Raw genomic sequence first — 21,967 nt, 5'->3', positions numbered from 1 at the left:
TACTCATTTCTACCATTAACTGGAAGGTGGTGAAAAGCTCTAAAAATAGCAAAAATAGGCTATGTCCCAGAAAAATGCCAAAACTGTGTGAAAAATGTTGGTTCTCTGACAAAAGACTGTCATTCCCTAAAAGCTGAGAAAATGGAGATTTCAGCCCCACAAACCCTTTTTTGATACCATTTGCAGGGAAAAACCCAGAGGCTTTCATTTGCAGCCCGTTTTCCCATTTTTCTGAAAAAAACTAAAATTTCACTATATTTTGGTTAATTTCTGGGACCCCTCCAAGGGAATCCACAAACCCTGGGCATCTTTAGAATTCACATGATGTTGGAAGAAAAGGACGCAAATTTGGTGTGGATACCTTATGTGGCCAAAAAGCTACAGGGGCCTAAGCGCGCACTACCCCAAATCGCCAAAAAAAGGCTTAGCACAGGAGGGGAAAAGGCCTTGCAGCGAAGGGGTTAAGTTACCTAAAATCTGCCCTTTAGCAGTATCTTCTGATTGGCCAGCCTTTGATAGGAAGCAAGGGGTCTTGGGAGCCACACTGATCTTCAAAGGGAGGAAGGCAGTGAGGTAAGTGAGGTCAGGAACCAGGCCCACTCCCACTTCCTGCACCCTCAGCCAGATGGAAGCCATTGTAAATGAATTAGGACCATTTTTGCATCAGAGTGTGCATATGAGTATTCAGCATGAACCCCAGTAACATTGTTTTACTGCCTCTGGGTTATTTTTATAAACCAGACCTCCAACCAGCCTGGGTCCCTAATAGATCATGGAGAGGGGTGTCAATTGCCCCAGTAGCGCCAAACACATGCAGTACTAGTTCATTTGGGATTCCTACTTATAATAAGTTTGATTTCCAAGCAGATATAGGTTGACTGAACAGGGGGGCTGATTCTCTGCCTGTGGCTGTTGGTAAAAATGAGTGCATGGAGGATGCCAGTATAAAAGAGGCCCCCAAGGGGGAGTTGGTTTCTTTTGGGACTTGCAGTACTCATGGAATACTTTGTTGGAATGTGGCAGAGGTAAGATCTTTATTTGATGATGAACAGGGGAATGATTTGTGCAAGTAGTTTGGGACTGTGTGTTTCCAAGAGACCTTGGATGAGATGGGGACTTCCTTTATTGATGGGTTAACAGCATTTTGTGTTAATGCCGTAGCCTTGTTATGTGGCCAAGCAAAGGGGGGGTTGCCGACATTCGTGAGTCTAGGGCTAGGATGCAAAATGGAGCTAGTCACTTTTGACTCAAGATTTATTTTATGTGTCATTCTATCTATTCCATGAAAGATGAGGGTTTTGGATTGGATTGGATTGGATTGGATGCGGATTTATAGAGCGCGTGGTTACCCTGGAGCGTCCCAGCGCTACAGAACTCAGACTACTACTACAGACGGAGGGTGGAGTCAAAGGCTCTAAGGGAACCAGGAAGGTTTTTAGGAGCTTACAAAAGCGAAGAAGATTAGGTTCAACTCGGAGCTTGGGGGTTTGGAATTCCACAGGGTGGCTGCATTGATGGAGAACCTCCGTCCACCTGATCGTGCCCTTTTTACTCTGCGGACTTTGGCTCGACCATCATGATCTGAGCGAAGGGGCCTATTAGCTTTGTAGGGGAGCACTAGGTCCTTCAGAATGGGGGGGCCTTGCCTTGTAGTAATTTGTGAGTAATACAGAGGGATTTAAACTTTATCCTCTCGCGGACATGTAACCAGTGCAGCATTCTAAGGGCTGGTTTTGCTGATGACCTTGCTTGTGTACCTGTTAGCAGCCTAGCTGCGGAATTCTGTATATGTTGTAACTTATTGATAGTAGCTTCAGAGGCACCCAGGTATAAGGCGTTGCTGAAGTCCAGCCTTGAAAGGATCAGACCCTGAAACAAAAGTTTCTTTGAGGGAGGGGGGAGAAGAGGAAGAACCTTTCGAACTGAACGAAGCAAGCCAAAACAAATCCCTGCAGTTTTCTTAGCTTGAACTTTAAATGAGTGGTCCTGATCAATCCACACTCCCAAGCTTTTGATTTCACTTTTAGGAGACTGGGGATCACCCATGCAGGCCGGCCAAATGGCATCAGGCAATGATGTCATCTTATGCCCCAAAAGCATTAGCTCGGTTTTTGAGCCATTCAGTTTAAGTGCTGACTTACTCATCCATGTATGTATTTCGGCAAGGCATGAATGAAGGTTTCCAGAACTTCGGTCCCGTTGGGTAAGTGAGATGACAAGTTGAGTGTCGTCAGCGTAGCTCACTATTTTTATCCCGAATGGAGCGACCACTTCCTCCAGTGGGGACATGTACACTTTGAACAAGGTAGGGCTCAACGAGGAGCCCTGTGGTACACCACACTGGAGGGAAATCAGACTAGATCGTGCATTTCCTTCCCAGACTTGATAAGTCCGATTTTCAAGGAAGGAAGATAACCATGCCAGTGCTGTACCTGAGACTCCGATGTTAGATAGGCGCTGGATTAAGATACGGTGGTTAACCGTATCAAAGGCTGCACTCAGATCCAGGAGGATCACTGCCACTCATCCTCCTCAATCCAGAATGCACCTCGCCTCTTCCATAACTGCAATCAGGGCCGTTTCTGTTCCCTGACCAGGTCGGAAGCCTGTCTACGAGCTCCGAAGTAGCTCGTTAGATTCCCGAAAAGTGGATAGTTGCTGATTCACCATCTTCTCCGCAATCTTACTGAGTCCCGGTAGCAGTGATATGGGTCTAAAATTGGCCAATTCTGTGGGATCCATCTGGTTTTTTTTAGTAGAGCTTTTACGATCTCGCCTTTCCAGCTGGGGGGAACACAGCCTTAACAAAGAGAGGCATTAATTAATTCAGTAGCAAGAGGTGATATGGTGGCATGGACTTGTTTGAGAATATACATAGGAGCAGGATCACTTGGCAATCCGCTTTTCATAGCCAACAGTTTTGGTAATTAACATCTATAACTCACCCTCTTCAGAGGTATTACTGGAGAATAGACTTTACTTGCTTGGTCTCTGTCGCCTATAATTTTGTTAGTAGGGGATTTTAACACACATCCATGTTTTCATGTAGTATTAACAGGTGGAAGCAGGGTTTACTTGATGATACAGATCAGGTAAATTCTGTCTCACTCCTGTCATAGAGATATTTTAAACCTTATGTTATCCTAATTCAATCCTATTAATCTTCTGATAAGGATGAGCATAACTCCCCTGGATTAGTCACTACATTTAAGGGTAGAGTTTTTAAATCTACTATCGATATTATCCTTGTATCTGCTTGTATGCTATCTTTTCTTATTAAGTTTAAGACAGAGTGGAGTACAAGCAGCGATCATAACCCACTTACAGCAGAGTTTCACTGGTATGCTTTTAGGGACAAGAATACCAGTACATACCAAGAAACTCTTCTAACTAAGGAGCAAGGTCGCTAAATATGCTAGGGTAAGATTATCCCGTAGAATTCTATGAGGAATTTGATACAAAACTGTAGCCCCAATTTGAAGTATGCCTGCAGTTAGATTTCCCGGACCTAGCTATTTGGAATCATTTTCAAATATTTGTAAAGAAATTCAGACTGCCCTAACTAGAAAGATCAAAAGGCCAGCTAGTCATGGCCCAAAGTGGTTTGATAAGAGTTGTACAAATGCCCTCAAAGATGTGAAATTGGTCCTTAAATAGAAGACAAGATCAAAGAAGCAGTTAAGGAATGCCAGAAGACTATGGGGCACATGCATGAAGCTATTTTGCAATCGCAACCGTTGCGAATCGCAAAAAAAGCTAGTTCGCGATCGCAAAATAGCCTAATGCAATGTATGAACTAAAATAGCTTAATCGCAAAAAACATTTGCAAAAAAATGTGATTACCAAAATATCAAATCTGTATTAGCGATTCTGTAATAGGTAATCACAATTAGAGATTCGCAAAGTCTCTTCATTAAAAAATCGCTAATGGCGAATCCACAAAAAAACACAATTTGCATTTCTTAAATAAGAAGAAATTACATCAGGTTGTAACAATTTCAAATTGAACAAATCAGGTGCAAATCATCAGCAAACTACTTAAACAGTCCCAGAAGGCATCAGAATGTTTCACAATGGCAGCGGTCTACTTCATGGCGAGGAGGAGGAGGAGGCTAAGAGCAGCAGCACTGAGAAGAAGGAGGATATGGGAGCTCATATTCAGACTGTGCATTACTTTGCTAGGGCAGACGAAGGAAGAGATTTGTGATAAATATAGGCTGAATGCTGACACAATCTATGAGCTCATAGCTGAATTGGATCCAATAATGCAGCATCCAACTCGAAGGACACATGCCATCCCCACTCATGTGCAGGTTCCCTGTTCTCTCCACCTCCTAGCTTCAGGGAGCTTCCAAAAAGCTGCTGGAGGTGTCTCCCAAAGTGCCCAGTCAAGATTTTGTAATGCATTCCTTGATGTCATGTTGTAGAGGATACACCACCACTTTAGGTTCCCCACAACACCACAGGAATTGCTGCAAACTAAATTAGATTTTTATCATGTCGCCCATTTTCCACATGTCATAGGTTGCATTGATGGGACCATTTGTCCCCCCTCAGGGAATGAGTATATTTACTGAAACCGGAAGTCTTACCATTCTTTGAACATTCAAGTTATCTGCAATTCTAAAAACATAATCAAAGACATTGTGACTAGTTACCCTAGCAGTGCACATGACTCATATATCTTCAAACATAGTGGCATACACATACGTCTACTTGCGGGTGGATTCGGAGAAGGATATTTGCTTGGTAAACAGATGTAATACTGACTTGCACACCTGTCTGCCATAGTGACACATTGCAGTGACTAATGTATTTGCTTTTTTACATCCTGTAGGTGATAGCGCATACCTAGTGCGCTCATTCATCATGACTCCATATCTAAATCCTACTACACCAAGTGAGCAGCGATACAATGAGGCACACATCTCCACACGCAACGTGATTGAGAGGACATTTGGGTTACTAAAATCTCGGTTTCGCTGTCTCCACAAAACTGTGGGTACATTACAGTATAGGCCAGAGACTTGCTGAAAAATTGTCGCCACATGTGCCATGTTGCACAACATAGCCACTAATAGAGGCATTCCCCTGGAAGACTCTGACATCGAGCCAGAGGTAGACATCCAGCCAAGACAACAACCACAAGTGGCAGGCCGTCCAAATGCAGCAGAGAGGGATATGGAGACGTGCAGAAACCACTTAACATTATTTCTAAGGTGGGTAATCATGAGACAACACAGTAGGTGCTCCACGGTTTATTGTAACAATATTGTGGTTGTGTTAATGCACACATACCAATGTGCAGAAAAATTAAATGACATTGCCTTGGCACCTACACATCAGTATGAGCAATGTACATTCTGCTGGTTACCTCACCAGATTAGCACCTGTCCAGGTCACTACTTTTTCTGGCCACGCTCTCCCGTGGGCCTCTCACTGGTCTCAGCCACATCCCTATTTGAGCCTTCCGTGCAGTGTTGCTCCTGGTACTGTGCCTCCTGGGATTTCTGACAGGTGCCAGTAGGCTACTGAGGCTGGAGGCCTCCTCATTATCCCTCCTGCAAGTACGTTGCTGCCACCAGCTGCAGCAGTCTGGAGTTGTTCCCCTGCATTAGTGACCGGGATGAGGCCCCTGGCCACATCCCCGCAGCAGTGGCTCATCTCCACCTGCATGCTGACAGCACACCTGGAAAGCTGAGCTGTAGTTGTTCTCAGGCTATTGATTGACCTGGTGTAACCGTCCAGGCGCCCTATCAAAATTGTGAAGCCTCCTGCCATGGGAGGCATGCTAACCCTGGATAACCCTGCACAACTCGTGCATAGCTGTTGGAACACTGGCTAGGTTTTCCGCGTTTGCCCTGTGCCCTTCCACTACAGCAGTGGTCAGCTCTCTCAGGCAGTATGTCCCCCATGTGTGTTGCCATTGTCCCCAGTTGGCCCTGCATAATCATCATGTTCCTTCATTGCAGGCGCTAGACCCTCAGCATCTTGTACTCCATCCCATTCCAGGCAGCTGCCCCATTGTCCTCTGCAGACGGCAGGATTATCTGGGCCTTTGCCTGCGGAAATGGATGGAACTGCACCACATTGTTACCTGTTCGCGTTGGTGGTGTGTTGCCAACCTGCTGTGTGGGAGTTCCTGTGTGACTCTCGTCTTCACTGTCTGAAGCAGGCAGTGGTGGGACTATCCGCCTGCGTCGAGTGGGAGCAGGTATGGGTGAGGATGCTGGTACTTCTGTTTCCTCCTCAGACTGTTCCACTGGTCCCTGTGACTCGTGTACGTCAGCCACGTCACTCTTCTGCGCTGCTGCATCTGTGATTTTAAACAGTGCGAGTTCAGTTATTCGTTTCTGCACATGTTTGTGACATAGTGCATGTAAATGTCTAATGCATTTACTTCTGTTATGGACAAAGTCTACTTTAGACACTTCCTTGCTGTACTCTGCTACACTAAGCTGTTTTGGTCCCTCCTTGCCTTGCCCTTACATTTGTCTGTATACTACTCCCACAATGCATTTGGGTGTTACAAGTTAAAAGTAGACTATACTCAGGTGTGCTACACTACGCACGGTATGTATTTGGGGCTATTTTAGTTACATTTAGCATTGAAATATGTTTAGCAGTGGTCTTACCTTGAGAGGTGCGCGCCTGTTCAGAGGTGTCAATCTGTGTTACCCCGACGACTGCCTCTCGCTGCAGTGTGGATTCCACCATGTCCTCCAGCAGTTGCGGCCCGTGGAGGGAGTTCCATGGGATGGAAAGGCGGGGCAGGGGAAGGGTCAGGGGGGCGAGTAAACACCAGAATATGGATGATTGGAGGTAAGTAAACAATTAAATAAATAAAATGAATTTCGTAGCGCACGCTGCATCGCATTTTGCAATGCAGGAGCGCACAACGAAATTCGTTTTATTTATTTAATTGTTTACTTGCCTCCAATCACACATATTACGGTGTTTACTAGCCTCCACCCTGCCCCTCCCCCGCCCCACCTTTCCGCCCCACGGTACTCCCTCCACAGGCCGCAACTGTCGCTTGCACAGGTATGAGAGTGCACGCTGTGTTACCCCCACAGCATTAACCTTAGCTTGGATTACCAGCCACATTTTTCTTTTGACTGACTCTGCAACCTGCAGGGAGAGTTTACCAAAAAGCTTATCGTGGTTCAACACCACTTCCTCAATGAGGATTTCAAGTTCTTTCTCACTAAATTTGAGCTTTCTTTTCCTGCCTTCTTCTTTCTTTTTCCCATTTTTCTGTGGCCATGCTGTTGTTTTCTCAGTGCTTCTGCTCCAAACACAGCTTCTTCCTGCTGAGCTCCACCAGTCTGCCTCCTCCTCTGACTCTCTCTGTGAACATGTGTGTGTATTCACTTCCTGATTGTGATGTCATCCCAATGCAGCAATATGGGTAAATCGCTATTAGCGATTCTGTAATAGCAAATTCGCTATTACCGATTCGGTAAAAGCGTACTCGCTATTGAAATTAGCGATTTTTACAGAATCACTAAATTATAGCAAATTGTTTGATGCATTCCCTTTTCCAATTCCGTAATATCGATTTCTTAATAATCGCAAGTAAGGAATCGCATAAACGTTTTTTGATGCAAGTGCCCCTATATTTACTGGCATGTGGGAATCAGAAGAGTGTCCTTAAAATGGAAGCTTGGGAAGAGCTAACGGAGGCTTTAACCTCTAGAGATAGTTTGGTCTTCTGTAAAGTTATGAACCAGCCCCTCTTCAATGAGATAGCCACCAGATATGGGCCAAACAATCCCAGGTTAGGAATGGATTGTCCATTCTGAACATATCTATTCAAATAATAAACACCCCTCTTCCACTGCACCTTTTAAGAGAGATAAAACTACAACTTCATGCAGCTGAAGTGAGTGAAGGAACAGTGGCCCTCAAACTCAGGATAGCACCTGGCCCGAATGGAGTTCCTGGAGACCCTTTTAAATTATCTGCTGACCTTTAGTCCCTTTAATTACACAGTATCTAAATGTAGCAGTGCACGGTCACATTCCTATACCTTAGGAGCAACCAGTCATGGTTCTAATTTTTCAAACAAGGAACCAAGAGGATCCAGCATGCTATCAGCCTATTTCTTTTAAAGAAGCCAAAGTGAAAGTCCTTTGCAGGGTTCTTTAATCAGTTAACTGATTGGGCAGAAAATGGGGAAATATTGTCTGAAATTGAATATGGTTTCAGACCAGGACAAGGAAAAGTGGAACAGAATATGAATATTTATTTATTGATTGCTAAATATATGGTTGTAAGAAAGGAACGCATTCATTTGACCTTCTTGGACCTAAGTACAGCTTTCAACACAGTCGATAGATCGAAACTGTGGGCTATGCTGTGGGACATATGGGTTGATGTTATCATAGGTTCTCTGCATGATTTGCACACAGTACTTGAAGCCTCTGTATGATTTGGGCCAAAAGGAGAATACACTACTTATTTTAAAATAGAGAGAGGAGTCCGTAAGGACTGTATATTGTCTCCTATGATTTTTATTCTTTATATCACTGGTAAGGGCTAAAGGTTAGAAACAGACTGGTCCCAGCATTACTGTGCATGGATAATTCTTTCCTTATAGCGCATTTAGCAAATGGCTTGCAGCTTTTATTCGATCTTATGATTTTGTGGAGAATTTGGGACTTAGCATCAGTCATAATAAATCATATACCATGGTCCTAGGGATGACAAATTTCAAAAGTGAAACATATTCAATAAACAATCATTGTATTGGCAAAGTGGATACATTTTGTTACCTTGGTATTCTGTTGGACTGTAAAATGACTGTAAAATGAATTGGGTTCCTCTGATGAGAACATATGTCCAATCTTTTAAAAGGGTATTGACAGTATCATTTGGGGCTGGGATTTGGAGATATATGCCATGTCACATGATGCATGTAGCAGAAAACAAATTCTTTAAGAAAAAATTGATGATCCTTTAGAGTGTACCCTCAGAGATTGTGCACAAAGGATTGGGTGCTGGCTTTAATTTGGACTATATACAAATTATCCCCATACTATTGTTGTGTTGCAGTTTGGATAAAAAACGATCTAGAATTCTATAGGAAGATATGTTTAGGCATGGATCATTGTTATCATATACCATGGTTTCATTACTTCAAAAAATATTCTGGGAGAACTGGGTACAACCACAACTCTTTATTGACCCTGTGTTGATTTTACTTGGGCAAAGGAGTCTTTCTTTGGATAAATGCAAGAGAAAAGGGCTATGGGGCACATGCATCAAAAACAGAATTAACGATTCCTAAATAGCGATTAATAAGGAATCGCTATTTAGAAATCGCTATCTGCAATGCATGAACCCACTTGCGAATAATTACCGATTCGGTAAAAATCGCAATCGCTATTAGCGATCAGACAATAGAGACATGCAAATACCAATAAAGCTGTTTTGCGATTTTGCTTTTATAAAAGTCGCAAATTGCTAAATCGCAAATAGCGAAATTGCAAATAGCGAAATCACAAATATCGCTTCGCTTTGGAAACATGCTGATGACATCACAACTAGGAAGTCATCCAGCCCATGCTTCATTCAGTGCCCAGAAAAGTGAGAGGGGGATGCAGAGTACTGGAACTGAGCACAACTCATATTTAACTTGGTTTGCAGGAACTTCCAGTGCACTAAAATGGATCCACCAACATCAGGGGAGAGTGCCACGCCCAGGAAGCGAAAGTTGAAACTTAGTGAGATGGAACGGTAAAACCTCATAGAAGAGGTGGCCAAGAGCCATGACAAGCTCTTTGGCAAACTCTCACTCAAAGTGCCAGAGCCTGAAAAACAACAAATATGGCTCCGGATCAAGAGCAAGGTAAATGCTGTGGGGGTCACCCACCGCAGTATAGATGACCTCAAGGAGCGAGGGTATGACCCGTGTAGCCGTGCCAGGGAGTGAATAGCCGACAGGCTGAAGGAGGCCAAGAGTACTGGCAACACAGTCCTGGAGGACCTGGTTGAGCCCACAATCAAGCCAGAAGCAGTGGTGGGAGTGACCAAGCTGAACACATCCGAAGCGGCCAGCACTTCACAAGGTAAGATGCATGCAACCATACACATCAAAGTGCTGATCAATTGTGCACATCCCCTCAGTCCAACCCCAGTGTACAGAATCAATCTCCTGTCCACCTTTTCCCTCAAAACCCAAATGCATCATGTTAGTTGTAGGCATGTCAGGCAAGTGGGTAGTCAAACACAACAATGGCAAGTAAAACACGTCAACACTGCATGGCAGTCACTGATTGCAGTCAGTGATTTAATGAGAGCCAAGTATGCTTAATGTCACACAACAGTAGCCTTACCACAAATCAACATTGCACTGTTTCACATCACAGATGCTGCAGAAGGAGACATCATGGAGACTCCAGCAGACGTTGACGTGGAGACACTTGTTGCCCCAGCAAGCATACCCCCACACCCACAAAACGCAGGGCCCTGGTTACATTACTGCAGCCCATGGAATCTGAGCTGGCTCCTGAACCCACTCCTGTGACTAGCCAGTCTTGTGTGAGCCCCACAACTACACCCCAGGCACAGGTGCAACAAAGACGGAGGCGCAGCTCAAGGGCCCGCATTGCAGCACAGGATGACCAGACTCCAAATGTGGGGTTAGGGTGGAGTCCCAGATGTTGAGGGTACAGTGCCTGCAAGAAAAACATATGTGGTCAATACAGCCGCAAATCACCAAACTAGCTAGGAACATCACAGTCATGACTGATTGTGTACGGGAACTAACTACAGCGGTGTTGGAAGGAAACAGGCAGACCAATGCAAGCATGCAGGAGCTGACCAGGATGATGCAGGATGGCCACGACACACAGAGGAGAAGGCATCAGCAGTTCATGATGCAAATGGCTGGCTACACCAGGTCCAACAATAACCTTGCAACACCACTGCAATGCTGTCACATCGGTCCGTGGCAATGCAAATTGAAATGGGCCATTGTTGTGGGGATGTGACCAGGGCCCTTGGCCAAGTAACCACTGCAGTGGAACAGATCCAGGCTGCTACTGTTGGGGGCAGCAATGTTACGGGGGAGGAGTAGAGTGAGGAGGCATCCAGCCTTAGCTGCCTGTCGGTGCCAGTGACCGCTGGCAGGAGGCGCAGTACCCGCAGCACAACACCATCTTGTGCACCCATGGGGGATGTTGCAGATGCAGGAGAAAGGTGTTTGGGGGTGAGTGACAGGAAGCACTAGACTGACTTGTCCTTCTTTATTTGCCCATGGTTATGTAACCATAGACAAAAACATGATAGTGACTGAGTTCCAGGTCGTGGAATAGTATAATATTCTATTTTTGCATGCAGTCACTGTACTACTCAGCACCTTCTATGTGTGGCTACACACTACTACCTGGTCTCATGGTTGTAAATAAGTTTCTGTTCAATAATTGTGTCGTGTCTCATCATTACATGCCTCAGAAATAATGTTGTGTAACGCCTGAATGTCTTCTTTGCCCTTTTGCTGAGCATGCCCCATGCGCTTGTCATAGTTGTGCCGGGGGCTGGTTGTCCCCCTCAGACTCACTGTCGGACACTTCAATGTATATGCCTCTCCTGGTTGCAATGTTGTGCAACATGGCACATGTAGCCACAATCCTGCAGCAGGTCTCTGGCCGGTAATGCAACTCTCCGCCAGTTTTGTAGAGGATGCGAAATAATCTTTTTAGCACTCCAAATGTGTGATCAATTACATTGCGTGTCCTGATGTGTGCTGCATTGTACCTCTGCTCATGCGGGGTGGCTGGGTTGAGGTATGGCATCAATATGTAGTTCCGCACGGCGTATGCACTGTCACCTACAGGGTAGTAAACAAAGGGTTAGCGACAGTTATGCATTGGCATTTTGTAATTTTATGTGAGGAATAAGTATATGTGTTTATCAAGCAAATGTCCTTCGCCAAATTCACCCCTGAGCAGACGGGTGTGAATGCCACTGTGTCGAAATATATAAGAGTCATGGGTGCTTCCAGGGTATTGCGCCACAATGTCTGTTATGATATATTTTGCATTGCACACTACTTGTACATTGATAGAATGATAGGATTTCCTGTTCCTGACAATGTATTCATTATCTGCTGGTGGACAAATGGCAACATTCATGCAATCTATGCAACCGATCACATGAGGGAACTGTGCTACCTGGTAGAAGTCCAGTTTGGCCTTGTCCAATTCCTGTTGGGTTGTGGGGAAGGTGATGTGGGTGGGGATCCTTGTCATCATGGCGTCCAAAAAGGATTTGAAGAAACATGAAAGGGAGCTTTGTGATACTCTTCCAGCTACAGCTACTACCCCCTGGAAACTACCTGATGCAAGTAGATGCAGGCAACATAGGACCTGGACATGAGTGAGGATGGAATGGGTCCTACAGGTCTGGCACCGCATTAGGGGTTCCTATTCAATAAGTGCGAGTCATCAACAATAGGTAGAAGTCGCTTTCAGCTGTAATGTCTCTAGATGGTCATACTGAAATCTTTTTTCTTTCTTTCTTTATCCCTTTTACTGTTTCCTCTCTTTTCCTTTATCGTTAGGAAACCCAAATGTATGAAAATCCCACTACCATAATATCAAATCATATCAAAAGAAATTATGAAATTGAAAAAGGTAGACCTTAAGGAATGTTATCAGAAGGTATATACATGGATGGGGACGTGAGAAATATGTTCAGCATGTATCTAGAAATGGGATTATGTCTGAAGTAGCTCATATGAAGATGTCAAAAGCTATTATATGTCTGTAGGCGGTATTATCACTGTATGCTAATAACCATCATCTAGCACATAATACTATAGTCAAAGTATAAACTGTTTTTGCAATAAAATACAAAATTGTCAAAATAATTTTTAAAAATATATATCTTTTACAGAACCACGATGGTACAGTCCTGAGGAAGACACACCTTAGTGTCGAAACGCGTAGACAGGAAACCATCTAATAGTTTTTTTAAAGAAATGTTATGTATATGAAATTGTGCATATGCTATAATGCTGGAATATTTTATCATTTATGTATAAGTATGTATCGATTTTTATCAAATATCATGTTGTATATGAGGAATTAAAGTGTATTCCATGTGTAAAAACAGTAGTCTATTATTATTAATTGTTGTGTGGCATACGCCACTTTTTATGTGCTAGTAGGTATTGAAAATTTGCCTGGGTGTTTTATTCACATATACTATTTTGCCCTGACCCAGGAAGTTGATTCTTATCAGGGGGTCCTTGTTGATTCACACATTGTTCCGCACGGCGTATGCACTGTCACCTACAGGGTAGTAAACAAAGGGTTAGCGACAGTTATGCATTGGCATTTTGTAATTTTATGTGAGGAATAAGTATATGTGTTTATCAAGCAAATGTCCTTCGCCAAATTCACCCCTGAGCAGACGGGTGTGAATGCCACTGTGTCGAAATATATAAGAGTCATGGGTGCTTCCAGGGTATTGCGCCACAATTATGTTATGATATATTTTGCATTGCACACTACTTGTACATTGATAGAATGATAGGATTTCCTGTTTCTGACAATGTATTCATTATCTGCTGGTGGACAAATGGCAACATTCATGCAATCTATGCAACCGATCACATGAGGGAACTGTGCTACCTGGTAGAAGTCCAGTTTGGCCTTGTCCAATTCCTGTTGGGTTGTGGGGAAGGTGATGTGGGTGGGGATCCTTGTCATCATGGCGTCGAAAAAGGACTTGAAGAAACATGAAAGGGAGCTTTGTGATACTCTTCCAGCTACAGCTACTACCCCCTGGAAACTACCTGATGCAAGTAGATGCAGGCAATATAGGACCTGGACATGAGTGAGGATGGAATGGGTCCTACAGGTCTGGCACCGCATTAGGGGTTCCTATTCTGCTATTAGGTCTAGGATCACTGCCTGCACTTGTTGTAGATTTCATCAGGTGTTTATCCCAACAATGTGATGCACAATCTGAAATTCTGCTCCTGTATTCTCCTTCTGCGCTGCCTGCTGCATGGTTCCTCATCCTCCTCACCATCACATGGAGCGCTGCCATTGTGAAAAGCTTCAGAGGCCTCCTGGGTCAGTTTAAATAGGTTTCTGAGGGGGTGCACCTGTGTGATTTATTTTCTCCTGTTTACCACCTGATTGTGATTCCCCTTAATTTCTTGCAATTCGCAATTTGCGAAGTTACATGCATTGGTTTGCAATTATTTGTTTGCAAATGGCTATTCTATTTGCTATCACTATTTAGGTTCTTGCAGATGAGGATTCGCTAAATTGGCTTTTGCATTTTTGCAATTGTTTATTTTTGAGATTTTGTCGGTTATTCGGTATTTGGGTTCCTGCATTGAAAAAGGCTAAATTGCGCTCGCAAACAGCTCAAAGCTTTCCCCTCAAAAGATGATGTGAAGCCCTCTTCGCCCATGCCCTGCTGCCTTGCATCGTTGAGGATTTTTGACTTTCATCCCAGAGATTAAGACTGAAGGTAATACTTTTCACTGGGATGAATTTGGTGCTTGTATTCAAAATGCACTCCATCATGGTTAGCCTTAAACCCTATCCTTGTCCTGGTCAAGCACAACCAGATGACCGTGGTTGGCACCCAATGCCCTTTGGCGCTATTTTGAACCTTAAACTTTAAAAATTCATAACTCCAGTTCCCCTTACTGGATATTTGACATTTTAGTGTCATTTTATTTCTTAAAATATCCTACATTTTTCTAAAAACTTTTGGGATTTTCCTTGTGTTGTGTTTCCATTTTATTACTGTTTGTGCACTGCATGAATACTTTACACATTACCTCAAAATTAAGCCTGAGCACTTTCATGATACCAGAGGATTAGGCACAGGTTTATTTAATGACTTTTGTTGTTCAGCCTGAGAAGAATTGTGATTATTATTTGAGGTGGGTTGTCACCACCCCTCAACTAATACTCCAATTTCCTACATCATTGGAAATGGGGAAGATTGGTTGCTGTAAGTTTCAGCTTTTTACTGAAAATGTTCTTGTATGGTACAAGGACAATTTCTTTGGGTTTCCAATTATGGGGACATCCTGTCGTCAACGTAAATCGCTCTTTGACTCTGACAGAGCAATATAACCATTTAATTAACGGGAACTTACATGAGCTCCTTTACAATGCATCCAGTTAGCTGAGGGTCACTTATGCTAAAATGAGCAGTGTCCCCATCCCTATGAAAATATGTAAGAACCTTTTGAAATGGGGGACTTTATATATGCATTACCAAAAATTGACACTCATGTTCTCATAAATTTTTTGTGTGAATTGTGCCCGTAGGTTAATGGAGAAAGTGAAATCAAATTTAATTTACTTTTCTCAAACCTTAAGACTATAGCACTAAGATGAGGGTCAAATTAGAACTGTCAAAGCACAGCAGTACATGAGCTGCAAGTTGCTGGAAGAAGCTTTATATTTGCAGTAAATACGAGTCAATAGCACATAATCATAGCAGCTTAACATAGGCCATTGCAGCCCGTGAGGCACAGGGGTGTCCCTATCTTTGAGCCCCCCCCTCCATCAGCGAAAGACCTATAAATATCCCTGATTGAGCGACAGAAGTCTCAGGGGTCATTTGTCACATCATGCATGGGGTAGCCATCATTTTGTAGTATGGCATGTTATAGACTATATGAATCTCTTTCTCACTGTTTTCCTGTTTTCATGATTCTCATTCCCCGTGTAGCATTGCTTTTATCCCATCAGTTCTACTTCCAATTTGCCTACTTTCCATAGTGGTCTGTCATTTCCCTTGCTTCTGTTCTTTTTCAGGACTTGGCGTACCTGTCGTAATTGGCATCTTGCTGAGGAAACTGTGACTATGACAGCTAACGTAACTTGTGGTTAGAATCTTGTGGTGAATTCATCATACACCAGATTCACAAAGGGGTTTGCATCTTTTAAATTAAGGTTATGTGCTCTAATTACAATTTTCTGAATGTAGATTCCATGCTTATTCAGAGTTTCACAATTCGATTTTGCAAATTAAACTAATGACTGCAAAAATGTTGTCTATAAGACTTTTGTGCATTCATATGTTTTGTGTTAGGGGTAGGGTTGTGGCTGTGTCTGTGTGGTACGTTCTGCTAAGAAGATGAACTCTCACAAACTTGTTAGCTTGTGTATGTTCACATATCTCTTGCACACAAAATTTCACCATGTAATCAGGCATACATTTTGCTCCAAGCAAAAGCAAGAATAATTTCCATTCGAGGGTGGTAATAAGGAGGGCAAATCTCATACATAATTGGGAAGAAAACGAAGAAGGCTTTGCATGGGTAATTATATTTCCCCAAGCATAAGAAAGGTTCAAATGTACATTTGTGATTAGGGATGCATAATTTTTAACCACATACACAGAAATCAGTCAAGCACGAACCACTGAGTTGCAAGAATGATGAAAGATCTAACCTCGGTGCTGCAAGACAGGTCAACCTCGCCCTGGCCAACACACCACCATCAGCCAAGGAAATAATATTCAGTCATGTTGCACCCTCCTCGGAAGTGAGAAAGGGGAAGAGACTAGTCAGAAGCAGGAAGACCGTCACCACTGAGACCAAAATTCCGAAACAGAGACAAGGTTGTCTTAGCTCCTATAAACAATAGAGGACCTGCCTGTGCAATTGAAAATAATCTACAAAGGCAACAACGTGTATTACAGTTTAACTATTTTTAGCTTCACCCCAATGCACTGTCAGTTATCTCTAATTATGGATCCTAGAGTGGCCACTGTACAGATGTGTTCTCTGTGCAGCTACAATAAATCAAATGTTACTGATCCTGTGTAATGGTTGTTGCAGTACTTCATGAAATGTTGCACTTAAACATTCGTTCCATTTGGCCAACCAATCCCAGGTTAAAATGTAAAAGACAATTGTCTCCTATACATAATGAACAACTATTAGAAATCAGTAGAACAGTCCTATCAGGATAACATTCCCAACAGGTTACACTATAACCCCTTCTCTCTTGCCCATCCCACATTAAGCAAGGAGCAACCCAAGGTTCTATCTTCTGTCTTGCTGTCCTTAATGTGTACATGTAGCCCTTCGCTCCTTTCTGAGACAATTTAACATAGGCATTCACCTCTATGCTGATGATGTCTAGCTGTACCTAGTCTCCTCTCCTCAAGATATAATCAGTATAGTGAAAATCTTAGATGTTCTTCAGTCATGGATGACTCTACATCACCTAAAGCTAAACTTCAAACAACGGAATTGCTCTTCTTCTCCCCTCCCAATGTTGATACCTTTGTCAAAACATGGATTGACACTGCTATGATACTATGAATACAAGCTCACCATTATTGACGATGCCAAGTTTCTGGGCTTTGCCCTAGTTAAGATCAGAACCTAAGTGTGAATTTGCACATCAATGCCTCAGCCAAAGATGTAGATTATCAAATATGACTCCGTAGGGAAATCATATCTCTCATTACTATTGATAGCTTTAAGAGAGTAGTGTAATTCCTAGTCCTACATTTGAGAATGGCAAATCCCTAGTGTCCAGCACACCCAAAATACACCTGGCTCCCCTCAAAGCAGGTGCACATTTTGTATCACATTCCAGAACTTCAGACATCTCTCGAATCATGATTTCCTTGAATTGGCTACCTATAGAAGCCAGAAGTGTATTCAAGATGTGTTCTCCATGGGGTAAAAGTAAAACTACCCACCATAAAATTATCATGGCTACAGGTTCCTGAAATTTCTTCTCCCTTCTAATTGAAACTCATCTCTTCAAAAAAGTAAACACAAAGTAAAACAATTGTACTTCGGGATTACCTAAAATGAGGATATATTTTTTTCCACTATCAAGACCAATTATGATATTAAAGTTCTTTTTATGTGTTTTCTTCTTGTTACTATTTGAGCTCTGAATATCCCATCAGTATTTGTTACTTGCTTTTTGTTTTATTTTCTACTGCATTTTCCACTGTATTCAACTAACTCTGTTTACATGCTAATCTATGCAAAGGAACCACTTGGTTCTGGTAGACGCTATATAAGACTTCAAATAAATAAATACATGCATTTTTACTATAAATCACTTGCATAGCCATGCACTAATGTCTGTCTTTTTATAATCAGAGATGGAAGGCTGGCCAGATATACTTATGTTCTTCCTCCAACATTGTGGATCTTATGTGGTGCTCTGATATGCTGCTTAGTTATTTGTAGCTGAGATGCCTGTTAGTGCACACCGTTGCTTTACACTTAAGTATCTTGCTGTGAGTTAAACATTGTAGATTGGTTTTGCCCATTAGTTCTAAACCTTCTCTAGAGAACACACTCTGACGGTTCTTCTTCACAGCATGAAAGTGTAAAGGGGAGGAAAATCATTAATACACAATCAATTAGTCAATAAGTCTCCTTGAAGCATAATAATTTACGTACAACTATATAGGGTTAGTAAATGTTTTACAAAGCCAAGAATAAGTGGACATAAGGACACCTCAACACCAGGGCATAGAAATACAAAGGAATTAGCATGAAGCCAAATCTACGCATCCAATTTAAATGGTGCAGCATGAACAAAACTAGTTGTTCAAAAAGTAGGATACAGAGAATCAGAAAACATGAGTCCAAATTTCTCGGTATTAAGTGTTGATGAATGAAGAACATTAAATCCATCCCTACTCTATTACTAAGATGGAATCCCTACATAAGCATTTAAAATGAGGAGGAAAGGTGTCAGTGCATGGAGTCTTCGAAGTCTCTCCACCATCAAATAGGTCAAGTAGCATAAAGCAACTATACAAAAGAAAGATGGTGTTCTGAGATAGGCTCTCTCCGAAGGCTAGAAAGAAAGTGGCCAATGTTCCCAATTCCAACAATCAATTATCCACGGGTAGCTTTCCCATGATGCACAGTGTGCACACAAGTCTACAATGGGTACAGTCATGAGCATACTTTTCCACAGTGTTCTCCATGTATATCCTTTGCAACAATTCATCCTTGGTTCCCATGCTTTCTCTCATGTGAATTTGACTCTGTCTTTATCACCTCCAAACCATGTAACTGTAGCTTCTTCTCTCCTTGCCTAGCTGCTAAAACAAAGACATTTCTTTTTCCTAATGAATCCGTCGCCACCTGCAATGCAAAACGTGAGAAAGAACAGATTCCACAGTGCACCTGAAACTCAGACCATTAATTCTAAAGCAACAGTTTGTCCGGGGCTTGCATTTCAGGCCTATGACCCTAGCTAACATAGGAATGTATCACTTTAAGCATTACAGATTTTCAACACTCTATTGCATTTCAATGAATACATCCACTAAATAATAAAATATCTCTGATAGCCATATTTAGTATATGAGTAGTGTCAACTTCAAAACACAAGTTCTTCATTATAACGGTTTCCTGCTAGTCACATTCTTTTCCCATATTAATTCTCCATTCTACTTGCCAGTAACCTAAACGATGTCATGTAGCTACGTTAATACATTTAAAAATTCGAACACTTCACGTTTATCTAATACAAGATTATATGCAGGTGTGCTTTACATATGATTATGATGCACCCTTACAATAAAATTAGACTTTTGCTCCATCAGTACGAATCAAGAAGTGTAAGATACAGGATTACTGGTTGACTGGGATGTGAGCCCCGGTCAAGCAGCAACCACAATCCTTGTCAGGGTAAGGCACAAGCAAGCCTCAAATTAACTTGTGCCCAATCCTTTGGTAGCTTGACACAGAGCCGTCAGGCTTAACTTAGAGGCAATGTGTAAAGTATTTGTACAACACTTCAAACAGTAACACAGTGACAAAGAGCTGTATCATGGATGGGCATTGCTGTAGCTTCTTGTAGGCAGTACCCACAAATGGTTGACGCTGCAGTTCGAAGAGCTGAGTGGACAGAGCTTCTCACTGATTTGCAGTGAGAGCGATGAGGTCTTGATGCAGTCTGTCCCATTAGTGGTCACAAAGAGCTCAAAAGCTTGATTTCAGCACCCTTGAGTCACACCAAGGGTCAAGGACCTTAGCGACACTACTTGGTGGTCAGGAACTTGCTACTGGTGGGTCAGGGGACTTGTGTGGGATACAAGGGAGGCTTTTATGACCCTGAGACTCAGATTAGGAGGCCAGCAGACTTGCCCTTGGAGTCACTTTCAGGTCTTGGATTTAAGATGAAGTTGCAGGACCAATTCTTCTTCCACAGGCAAGAGGCCAGCAGGTCAGCAGGGTAGCAGTTCCTTCAGAGCAGCAGTCCGTTCAGCAGTGCAGCATATTCTTAAGTCCAGAAGTGTACTGAAGTGGTGTTGTCAAAGGGCCATTATTTATACCCAGTTGTGCCTTTGAAGTTGGGGAGAGGCTTCTACAGGTGTTTCTTTGTAGTCCCCCGGCATCCAGCAAAGAATATTGGGCTGTATAATGACATGCTTACCACACTTCCTCCAGCAGTGCCGTAAGCAATCTGTTCTCTTTGGCTTGCTTTCCTATATCCTTGACTCAATCCCAGGTATGGTATTCACACAAAATATTGAAAAGTAAATATCCCCATATCAAAATATTGTGCTTAAATATCGTGATATGGATGTCCAGAATATATATAGATTTTGCTTATGTTTTTTAATAATGGTGTAAAATGTTTAGTGGTTATTACATTTAATTTTATTCAATTTTGTGTTTTTTACTTCTGTAGAGGGTTGTGGGTTTATAGGACCATAGACTGGGAAGTAATTTAATTATAATAAATTGATGATTATTTTTTATTTAATATTATTTATTTAATTGATTTTAAATTGTATCAATTGTGCTTTTATTTAGTTTTGTACGTTTTATGTGTGGATTGTGAGGTTCAAAGGGCTAAAGGGTGGGAAGTAATTAATTTTTAATTAATTATGAATTAGTTGTTAAATACTATCAGTTATTTAATTTAAAATTTATTATTTTAAATGTGTAATTAATTTCTTTAAATGTAGTTTTAGGTGCAGGTTATTGAGTTCATTGGGGTAAAAGGGGAGAGTTAATTAATGTTAATGTTAATGAATTAATGTTTAGTTTTTAATAATAACATTTGTTGTATTGGAGTGGGAATAGTAGATTTTACTCCTCTGCTATCCAACACGTTCTCTACTGTTGTACTGATTGGAGTGGAAATAGTAAATTGCACCCCTCTACTATCCAACACTTTCCCTACTGTTGTACTGATTGGAGTGGGAATTTACCCCTCCGCAATCAAACATTTTCCCTTCTGTTACAGTTATTAGAGTGATAATAATCAATTTTAGCCATCTGCAATTCAACACTTCCCCACTGTTGTAGTGATTGGAGTGGGAATAGTACATTTTACCCCTCAGCACTCCAACAGTTTCCCTACTGTTGTGTTGGCTGGAATGGGTCTAGAAACTACTACCTATCCACAATCCAACACTTTTACTAGTGTTGCATTTATTGGAGGGAGATTTGTACATTTGACCCAGTGTTATTATTTTTTCATTGCTTGAAGTGGGAGTACAACATTATTTAAATATTTATTTTAATAATTTCTGTAGTTTTGTATATATTGTAATGGAAATAGTATATGTATTGCATTTTCTATTTAGAAATTTAAATAATATTGTTATAATTTATAATATTATGTTTTTGTTCAATGTAAAATGATACTATTGTTAGTTATTAATATGTTTAATGGGTACATTATTGTTTACTAAAGTTAAGAATTATAAGTTGCTTCATTTTGTAATTTAATTAAAACTGATTGTTTTTTAGAGAGTTTATGTTAATGAGAGATGTGTATATATGAAGAGAAATAGGATTTTCAGTAAATATTTGTAATGTTTAAATTTAAGAAATATCTATGATATTATACATAATGTGCAAAGTGAACAAATGGCAAAAAAGTGTGAGTAAACTGAAATAAAAAATGAGCAAAAGAAAGAAAACAGATTAACTGAGTGAAGATCAGCGCTAGTATGTCTTTAGGTTCAC

Source organism: Lissotriton helveticus, chromosome 9, assembly GCF_964261635.1.
Source record: "Lissotriton helveticus chromosome 9, aLisHel1.1, whole genome shotgun sequence".
Classification (NCBI taxonomy): domain Eukaryota; kingdom Metazoa; phylum Chordata; class Amphibia; order Caudata; family Salamandridae; genus Lissotriton; species Lissotriton helveticus.
Note: the sequence above shows the minus strand (reverse complement) of the source record.